At 47.0% G+C, this 10334-nt stretch overlaps 1 long non-coding RNA gene across 1 annotated transcript; it reads right to left on the bottom strand.

Annotated features, from left to right (window-relative positions):
• Nucleotides 1–480: 480 nt before the first annotated feature.
• On the bottom strand, nucleotides 481–2214 carry LOC148004700 (uncharacterized). The gene is made up of 2 exons (XR_015624693.1): nucleotides 2061–2214; nucleotides 481–1024 (listed from the first exon to the last, which is right to left on the bottom strand). It is a non-coding gene; the product is annotated as an uncharacterized LOC148004700 (long non-coding RNA).
• Nucleotides 2215–10334: the final 8120 nt, after the last annotated feature.

Below are 10334 nucleotides of genomic sequence, written 5' to 3'. Positions count from 1 at the left end.
AGGCCTGGTGGTATATAATTTTAATGTCAACAGAGCAGGCAGAGCCAAGAGGATATCTGTGAGTTCAAGGCCAGCCACGGCTACATAGTGATTTCCATGACAGTCAGTGTCACAAGGCAAGACTTTATCAGAAAAACAAAACGAGCAACCAATGAAAAACTGCAGGACAGTGTTTTTCTAACTGAACTTTTTCCAGTGTTATTTCACTTCTCATAGAACACCTTCCTTCAGATTTGGAACCTGGGTATCTGAGGGTCGTTTCCTCTCCGGAATCATTCTTTGGTTCTCACAGAACCGATCTCAGATGTCTGTGCTGATCAGACAACTCTAAGTTGCATTTTTAGTGTTTTTTTGTTCCAACCGATGATTATGAAATAAGTTATGAAATAAGAAACAGTTCATAAAAGATGGTCACAGTCCCTATTCGGGGGCCTATCTGTATGTCCCACACATTCTTAAGATTCCGATCTCCTGGGCATCTGTGATTTCCACATCACAGCCTACCGTGATGCAATCGCCCCTTGCCGGGCTGCAAACCAACAGAGATGCTGAGCCTTCCCGCTGTTTCACAACAGTTTCCCCTTCTGCGGGGATGATGCCCAGCAAGGCTGTACGGATGAATCTCATGAGCTGAAATGACTCCTCCCTGTGAGGAAAGGGCGCAGGATGCAGGGCCTCTTGTCCCAGTGCCCCGGCCCATGTTTGTTGTTCAATTGGGCAATGTACACAGCGGTTCACAAGGCAACGCACCCTGTACCCTAGTATGTGAGCTGAGCGGCTGGCGGAGGAGCGATGCTCTGCTTCTCTGTGACCACGCCCTTTCCTAGGCTGGGCGGTACAGGAAGTCGGTCAAGTGGGAGGAAGCATTGAGCTGTGGGAACCACAGCCTGTGGGCTGACAAAGATCTGCTCCACCCCTCACCCAGGAGACTGGCGCAGACCATGATTTCTCCTTCCTCAGCAACCTTCCTGCGTACGCGGCTAACTTGACTGACTTGACTGATGTTTCCACTCGTGGTTCCATGCTGTAATCAAGTCATGCAAGTGGAAATAAACTAGAAACTAGACAGCATCTCTCCCCCCCACAACACACACACACACACACACACACACACACACACACACAATTTTTAATGGTGACAGTGAAAACGAGACGAAAGCAGATACATGATTTCAATTGATTGCTGCTGGAGCGTACAGTCTGGCTGGAACTTCTTCGTTGGCAATTTAGAAACGTATCAAAAGCTTCAAAGGTTTTCTTGTCTATCAGTAAACCCACTTCAGGAATTTAGCCTAAAGCAACCCCAGGCATATCTATAAACTATTGTTCTCATGGCCACATCAGTAAGGATAGAACACACTGGAGTGTCATTCAAAAATAGTATCTCATTTTTTAAAAAATGACAGACTTGAACCTGTAATCCTAGCTACTCAGATGGCCCCGGGGTCGGAGGTTCACACTGGGCTACTGCATGAGTTCAAGACTCGCTGAACGACTTAGACAGTCTGCCTCAGGATAAAAATTTAGGAGACAGCTCAATAAGCAGTCACTTGTCTACCATGGGCAAGGCTCTAGCTGTGAGCCCCAAAACAGTACTCCTGGTAAAGCCCATTGCATCATCTGTAAAAATATATATCCTCACATAAAATATGCATGTGTGCATACATAAAATATATGTGTATACATATACAAAAATAGGGAGAAACACTTTCTTTCTCTGGGGGGACCCTCTTGTCTTCTACTTCCTGCACTGTCCTTGGGTTCCCTCCTGGCGCCTGGCTGCTCTCTTGGTTCCCAGGCTGTAACCTCCTCTTCTCAGTCTCTGTCCTTAAGGCATCTCCCATCTACCCTTAGCTCACTGCATTTACCCATTTACCTCACCTCTTTCATGGCCTTGCTCTGCTGATGGTCCTGTGATTAAAATATCTCCCTCCATTCTCCTCCCCCGGGCCCTCCAATGTATATCCAAGTATCTGCTAGAAATGCTCACCCAGGTAGGACACCTTTACTCAGCCTCTCATATCCACCTCCCCACCCCCACACGCACAAACACCACACACCTGCTTCTTTCTCACCACACCCCACCGCAGTACATGGGCTGTCATTTCAACAGGCAGGGGCCAAAAGGTAGGATGTCATCTCTTCATGGCTTCCTTTTCTTGTAGCCTACAGTCAGACCATTAACAATCTCATAGTCTCCATCTTCAAATAGTCACCAAATCTGCCTTCGGGTCAGCCTCTCCCCACCTGACTTCCTCATGAGCTTCCGGAATGATCCCTCTGAATCCACAATGTCTGTCCATAACCCACTCCACGAAATAACCATTTTAAAAATAAGTAGATAAATAAATCAGACCAGAAGGCTTGAAACCTCCAACCACCATGTTAAGTTAAGAAGGTGTGATGAGATGGTACACCGCTCTTATTTTATTTATTCTAGATACTTCTCTGCGATTTGCCAAACATCTAACAACGAACACAGCTCATCTCTTCCAGTAAAAAAGAAAGAAAGAAAGATTTAAAAAGAATCAAATTATAGTTTTTAGCCCTGAACATAACAAATTTGTCTTCCATGAATCAGCACCAGCAAAGTAACATCTAAAAAGCTAATTTTGGACATCTAAACCTCCAAAAGCCATTGCAGGGAACAATGAGGTAATGTCCCAAACCAAGGAAAAGCAAATACACAGAACTTTAAAGCCATTTCTGCCTCATCCCTAACCACCGAGCTGGAACGAAACCTCAGATCCTTCTGACAGAGACAAAACCAACACCATTCAGTTAGAATTAACACTTTAAAGGAAACACATTCATCCTCTACAATAACTATTCCATGCAAAGGTGAATGATTGCACTCCCCTTTAAACAAACAATGGGACTTTTTATCCCTGTATTAATGAAGCAAATATTAAAGTCACACAGTGGAGTGCGGGTCACCGGTCACCTCATTGCCACACACGCCTTGTGATTCCTGCAGAGGGAGGTTAGAACCACAAACTGCAGGGCAGGTGGAAGTGGTAGGGCCCAGGGTTGTCCCAGAACCTGGTCAGAAAAGGCCACAGGTACAAAGGAATTTGTTACTGTTGACAACTTTGAAAATAGATAATAGGGAAATGAAGTAAAGTCCCCAAGTTTCACAACAAAAGCTATTATGGTCTTTAGGGGTAGGGCTTCCGGTGGCCAAACTTGTTTGCTGGTTACTATAACAACCGCAAACCATCATCCTCTCACGCTGAAATAGCTTTTATCAGGAACTTTCAAGACCGTGAAAGAACAGATCGCCCGACTGGCTTTAGCATCTTCTCCCACTCTTCTGTTTTCAGCTGCAGTTGCGCACGTGTTCAGTTCCAGCAAACAGGAAGTATCCACATAACTGCCAAAAAGAGGGCGCCACTGCCACGCCCCCTGCCTTATGTGAGGGCGCCAATGCCACGCCCCCTGCCTGAAGTAAGCTGCCCCTCCACGGGTCACTCGGTGGTTCTGATGCTGTCATAGTCGGGTTTCCTATTGCTGCGATGAAACGCCAGGACCAAAAGCAACTTGGAAAGGGTCGCACTTTCATTTCACTGTTCATTCCTGAAGGAAGTCAGGACAGAAACTCACACAGGGCAGGAACCTGGAGGCAGGAGCTGATGCAGAGGCCATGGAGGGATGCTGCTTACTGGCTTGCTTCCCCTGACTTGCTCAGCTTGCTCTCTTAAAGAACCCCGGACACCAGCCCAGGGATGGCACCACCCGCAGTGGGCTGGGCCCTCCCTCACTGATCACTAATTAAGAAAATGCCTTAACAGCTGGATCTTAGAGAGGCATTTCCTCAATTGATGTTCCCTACTCTCAGACGACATTAGCTTGTGTCAAGTTGACATAAAATTAGCCAGCGCAGATGCCACCAAAAGTAATGGGAAAGCCAGTCCCTGGAAGTTGAATGGTGGAATTAAGTGGTGGCACTCCCACATTCCCAGAAGAATCAATGTCACTTTACACTTTAAACAGGGAGATGGTCCTTTCCGAAACGTGCATCCTCTTGCCGCTGACATCACTACCCCAGTCTTAAGACCGCCAAGCCCTGGGCTCAGAGCTCTGCTCTATTCTGCTTTAAGAATGCACAGCCAGGCCTCCCTGTTGGCTGGTGAGACTCTAAGACCCTCCATGTGTTCAGTGGGAGTAATTAAGGAATCGTGCCTGTTATTCTGGAATGGTAAGCTAAACACGAGGATGGGAACACGGCACTGACCCTTACCCTTCTTAACTACATGTATGGGCTCTGCCCATTTTCCTCTTCAGGATAAGAGTCATTGTAGAGTCCACAACACTACTAGTGAGGGCCATTGGTGCCAACTAGAGAAGCAAAGTGGGTAGAGAGGAGCAAACTCTCGTTCAACTGATTCAAAGAACTGGTGTGTTAGCAAGTGTAATGAAATGTATAGTGAAGCCTTTGTGTCTGACTTTGAGTGAAATGTTCCAGCAACGCCTTTACTATGTTTGGGTCAACAATTAGAGGCTGGAAAAGTGTTATGAGTGTTTGGACCTTGAAGAAATGTTGTCTCTCTGGAAGGCCTGCACTCAGTGCTATGTGGAAGCTTGCAGCTGCTCTAATCTTGCTCCCAAGGTTCTCCTGGCAAACCTGGAGTTCTTACCTTTGATTATGGCCATGGTTGACAGGGACTGAGATTCGTGTGGGTTGCCCGGCATCATGAGCAGCAAAGGGCACGGTAACTTTGGTAACTGGAACTTTTCCAACCCCAATTAACCTTGTATGATGCCTGAATAAGGTAACTGGAGTGAGCTCACTGGGTGTCAGCCTTCCCCAAGAGGCTGCACCTCTCCGCTCCTCCAGAAAATGAAGGCTTAGCATCTTGGTGAGCTACCAAGGCACCTAGGACCAATCTCAATCAATAAGCAAATCCACTCATGGGGCCAGCCTAATTGCCTTGTAACTCAGTAACAATCCAGGGCTCTCTTAACCACGTCTTAAGTCTACCGTTGCTTTAACACAATGGTGGAAGCTATGTAAGATCAGAATCACTGGCTCAGGAAGAGAGGATCAATGTTGTCTCCCTGAATTGCTACGTTCCTTTTTCACTCTTAGGTTTACTCTGTAGTCTTAATCGGGGTTTCTATTTCTGTGATAAAACACCATGACCAAAATCAACTTAAAGTTGAAATTTCTGGTTTCTTTGGCGACTCGGTTATAATGTATTTTGCTGGGGCAGACAGGCAAATGAATGTTTTGATAAACCAGACTCGTGAAAGAATGTTTTGCTGAAGCATACATGGTGGGATGATGTTTTGCTATGGCAAATACATAAAAGGACACGTGATGCTTAGACCATATAAATGTCACTGCACAGCCAGTGGGAGCTCGAGTATCGGTTCGCCTTGCTCTGCCTCACTAGTCTTCACTGACGACACGCATGTATCAGTTCACCTTACATTGTGTTGCTGAGCTTTGCTTGTGGTGACGTCACAGAGAAAAGCGCCAAAGAACTTCTTTGGACTCTGATTGGTGAGCTTTGAGGTTTCCTGAGTGGAACTACCCTTGCTGATACGTGTGTGGTGTTTGCTAGTGGACTGGATTGGGATTCTAATAATGAAGATTTGAATCACCCCAAAGAACTATTTCTAAACAGGTCCACTTCCCCCATGTATCCTAACAACCGTTCTTTCCCACTATTCTGTTGGGTGGTGGGCTAGAGAGGGGATTGAATGCTTATAAAAGTAAATAGAGAAATATATATGCCTACATAACTTGTGGAAGAAAGGTTGTATTTTAGCTTACAATTCTACATCACATTCTATCATCCAGAGAAGTCAGGGCAGGAACCAAGAGTCAGGAGCTAATACAGAGGCCCTGGCTTGCTCTCCTCATGTTTCACTGTTCACAATGAGTTGGACCTTCCAACTTGTCTACAGGCCATTATGGTAGGGGACATCTCAGTTCAGGTTACATTGCGCAAATGATTCTAGTTTGTGTCAGGTTGACATAAAGGTAGCCAGCCCTCCTATGTTACTTCCATACCTTCTGTTTCTACAGATTCTGTCAACTTCCCAGTTTGCTCTGGGACCAGGATCAGAAGGAAGGAAATGGGTTCCTCCAGATCAGATAATAAGTTTCTGAACCCAAGGGGGAATTCACAAATGTTAGTATTCTGACTAGTGGGGAAGCCCAGGCCAAGGGGAAGGTCCAGGCAGGGGAACAAGAAAGAAGCGGTCTGAAATGACTTAGTCAGAACCCAGAAGAGGCAGCTGCGGGATGACAGGAAGCTGTGGTCACTGGCAAGGCTGCTGACCAATGCGTTGAACCTGCCAGGGTCAGAAGCCAGAAGGAAGGCAGCTCCCTAGATCTGACCTCTGAGTCTCGAGGACCTAACCACATACCTTTCATCAGCCAAATGACCCATGAATATCCCTTGTGAGGGCTTTCTGCTGCTCCTCAGGGGCTAAATCCCTATAACTGAGCCTCTCTCCCCAGAACCCCTGAAGGATCGGAGAAAAAGAATCCAGGCTACATCAAATCCACATTGGCAGCCAAAAGCAGAGCTCCAAGGAGAGAGAGAGAGAAATGAATTCACAGGATAGTTTGATATTATGTCCATTTAGCAGAATGACAGTAATGCCAGGGGGGCCTGTGAGCTCTCATGGATTCTTAATACCAGGCTTTTGTTTTCTCCTAGGGAATGGGCCTTAGATCCAATCAGAAAGCAGTTGGTTACCCCCGTAGCATTCATGCCACCATTGTGTTTGAAGGTCTGTCTTGCCATGCTGATCATCACTGCACTTAATAGAGTGCAAATCTGGGTGACACTGCACAACTGGACAGCACTGTGACCTTCCTCCTTGGCAGCCTTCACAGCATCTTCCAGTTCTATGAAAAGCTGGCTAACAAGAAGGAAGCCGATCAGGACAAAGCTGGTTTCTCCATGACTGGCGACTGCCATGTTATATGGTGTCTTCTTCAGCAGGGTCTAACTGCCAAGTTCTGATGGGCAACTAAGAGGAAGGCTACCTGATAAGGTCCTAAGACAACAGGCTTGGGAGGAGCTTGGTCCCTGAGCCCACAGAAGGGATCATAGATCACAGGGCAGACAGATCAAGAACTCAGAGTACAGATTCCTCGGCCCACTTATCTCTCTCTATACAGATACATCTTTCATACTCTGCCCCTACAGGGAGCCACACATTCTCCTGCCTAATCGAGACAAAGTTTCAAGCAAGAACAAAAGTTTGCAAGAAGGACAACGTTTCCCATGGTCCATCTTGAAATCCAAACTCCCCCATGGCCTGTAACCTCCCATGATGTTACCGTCCTTGTTCCTCTCAATTCCACCACTGGGACCTTTTTCTGACCATCTGCATACTTGTGGAATGCCGCACACACTTTCCTCTGCCTGGATCTCTGACCCTTCACACCCCACAAGAGCCTCTGTTCATACATTCCGACAACAAAGGCTTCCTGAGAAATACTGCTTGTTGAACTTGTGGGCCAGGCACAGCAGGGCACAACAGGAGGAGAAAGGCCTTGCCCTGATGGAGCTTACCTTCCAGGGTAAGAAATAACCAAAGACACCAGGAAATAGTATGCCTGTCTGTCGGGCATAAAAGGGGCAAATGGGCAAGGGGCAGTCACTCTATGCAAAGAACTTCCCTGAGATCGATCCACCATGACACATGAATTCATCTGAATTTGCATTTCATTCTAGTCTGTCTCCTCTGCTTGAATGTTAAGGCCACAGAAGCAGGAACTGTCACATTTTGGTGCACCCTGAACTAGTGCTGGATAACTTTGTTGAATAAATAGTTCCATGGAAGAGGGGGAAGCAAGGAAAGAAGTGGGAGTGGGGAGTCATGGGAGGAAGAAGGAAAAGGAGGGAGGGAGGGAAGGAAGGAAGAAGAGACCTGCAGGAGACAGGCGTGTAAAGACCAAGGAGCTAAAGAGAAGAGCAAAGGAATCATGGAGCCAGGAGACAGTCATGTGATCGAGAAGATGGTGTCAGAAGAAGATGGTGACAGGAGAGAGGGGTGTCAGACAAAGATGGTGGCAGAAGAGGGGGGTGTCAGAAGAAGATGGTGACAGGAGAGGGGTGTGTCAGAAGAGAGGGGTGCCAAAAGAGAGGGATGTCAGAAGAAGATGGTGACAGAAGAAGATGGTGTCAGAAGAAGATGGTGACAGAGGAGGATGGTGTCAACAGATGGTGGCAGAAGAAGATGGTGTCAGAAGAAGATGGTGACAGGAGAGAGGTGTCAGAAGAAGATGGTGACAGGAGAGAGGTGTCAGAAGAAGATGGTGACAAGAGAGAGGTGTCAGAAGAGAGGGGTGTCAGAAGAAGATGGTGACAGACAAAGATGGTGACAGAAGAGGACGGTGTCAGAAGAGAGAGGTAGCAAAAGAGAGGGATGTCAGAAGAAGATGGTGACAGGAGAGAGAGGTATCAGAAGAGGGGGATGTCAGAAGAGAGGGGTGTCAGAAGAAGGTGGTGTCAGAAGAGGACGGTATCAGAAGATGATGGTGACAGAAGAAGATGGTGTCAGAAGAAGATGGTGACAGAAGAAGATGGTGACAGAAGAGCAGGGTGTCAGCCTTGGGAGAGGGGAGTGGCACACTCTACGTGTGAATGGGTATGTTGACCTAAGACTGGGAATCATGGGAGGAGGTGCCCTGGTCCACTTAAAGCAGTTGAGATAGAATGAACACTGCAACCTTAGAGCTGCCTTGACCACTCCAAGGGGAAAACAGCCACCCAGTGATTCAACATCATCCCATTCCAGTTGTTACCGCTTGCAGCAGGGTAAGGACCTCAACAGCTGAGACACCACCCTCAGAAGGGAGTGGGATGGGGTAGAGATGTGTCCAGGTGCTGGGAATGCTGCCCAGGGAATGCTCTGAGAGGGGAGCCAGTGGCTGAGTGACTTCGGTTGAGAGGGAGCGAAAGGACCAGGCGGCGGCATAGGAATCTCACTTTGGGAAGGCAACTGAGCGGCATGTTCTGGGAACTTCAAATGCCTTAAGGTTTTACTTGAGGAATTGTAAGACAGTAATTCAAAATATGAATGCCCGAAGACACTCAGAGATAGAGACTGTAAACTCAGTTAACTGCAGCAAATAAAACCATTAAAAAAAAAAACCCTCTAGATAGAAGTTAAATTAAGTGAAGTCAATTCACATGATGAATTAGTGCTCAGTCACTAAAGACGATGAGACCTACAAAGACTAGTAGCATGTAAAGTACTCCATGTATTGTTAAGGGGGATAAAGGTAAGGTTCAAACTTTATATGACATGGTCCATAACATATAGATGATCAATAATCATTGAAATACTGAAACTACAACATAACTGAAGCCAAAGCTAAGAGCAATTGCTTATAAAATGTAAATAACAGTTCACTCTATCGTGGCCGACAAACATCTTGTAACCGGTGTGACTCGATCCAGGGGCTGAGTGCAGAAGGTGGAGCGGGATCTTCTCCAAGAACCACTAAAGTTACTGGATAACGAATCTCACAATGGGAGAAACCAGTGGATGTGAGGCACCCGGGAGGACCTCCAACCTTGGATCCCTTGGGAAAGGGGACAGCGAGTGACACTTTTTTGATGAAAGAACCGGCTCTGTATGCTGAAGCGGGAAAGAGGAAATGAAGAGGTGGGTAACCGGGAGTCGGGGAGGGGGAGGTCATGCACCGTGAAACTGAAAGACCAGACCAAGACAGAGCCGGCTCTGAATCAAAGGAACATGAGAAGGTGCAGCCTGTGTAAAGAATCAAAGGACATTCCTCTGGCAAAGGAGAGATGGGACGAGACTCAGAGGGACAGGAAACTGAAGAGACAAGCAGAGCCAACCCTGTATGGACACTTGAAGCAACAGGAAGTCTTTGAAGCTTGGAAGAGAGGTGTGCTTTCGGAAGCTCTCTCCCGGCTCTGCATCTGGAGCGTAGGGTGGCAAGTTGGAAAGTTGTCTGATAATCCAGGATATGGGGGTGAATCTGGTTATGGGAAATGGGTGATTTTCACCTTTGCATATCCCTACTCTCCCAATTCTAACCAGTCGGTGTTCCTTTCATAACAGGACAAAAAGGGAGCACGCATTAAGGAAGAGGAAGTTTTCAGTATTTTGCCTGAAAGTCACTCAGACTCTTTCTCGGGAGTGTCTGCTAAGCCTGTGTCTGAAAGAAAAGAGGCACCCACATGCTGACTCCCAAGGCCCCAAGGCCACCCACGGCCTCACACTGGGATGTGTTTTCCACCCACCAAAGACTCAAGGGGGAAAGCAACCGAGGAAGATGCCAGACATCAACCCCTGCCTCCTTGACGTGTAGATGTGGGTATGCATTCACAATA

Source organism: Rattus norvegicus, chromosome 7, assembly GCF_021556685.1.
Source record: "Rattus norvegicus strain SHRSP/BbbUtx chromosome 7, alternate assembly SHRSP_T2T, whole genome shotgun sequence".
NCBI lineage: Eukaryota > Metazoa > Chordata > Mammalia > Rodentia > Muridae > Rattus > Rattus norvegicus.
Note: the sequence above shows the minus strand (reverse complement) of the source record. Positions and strands in the feature narration are given on the sequence as shown.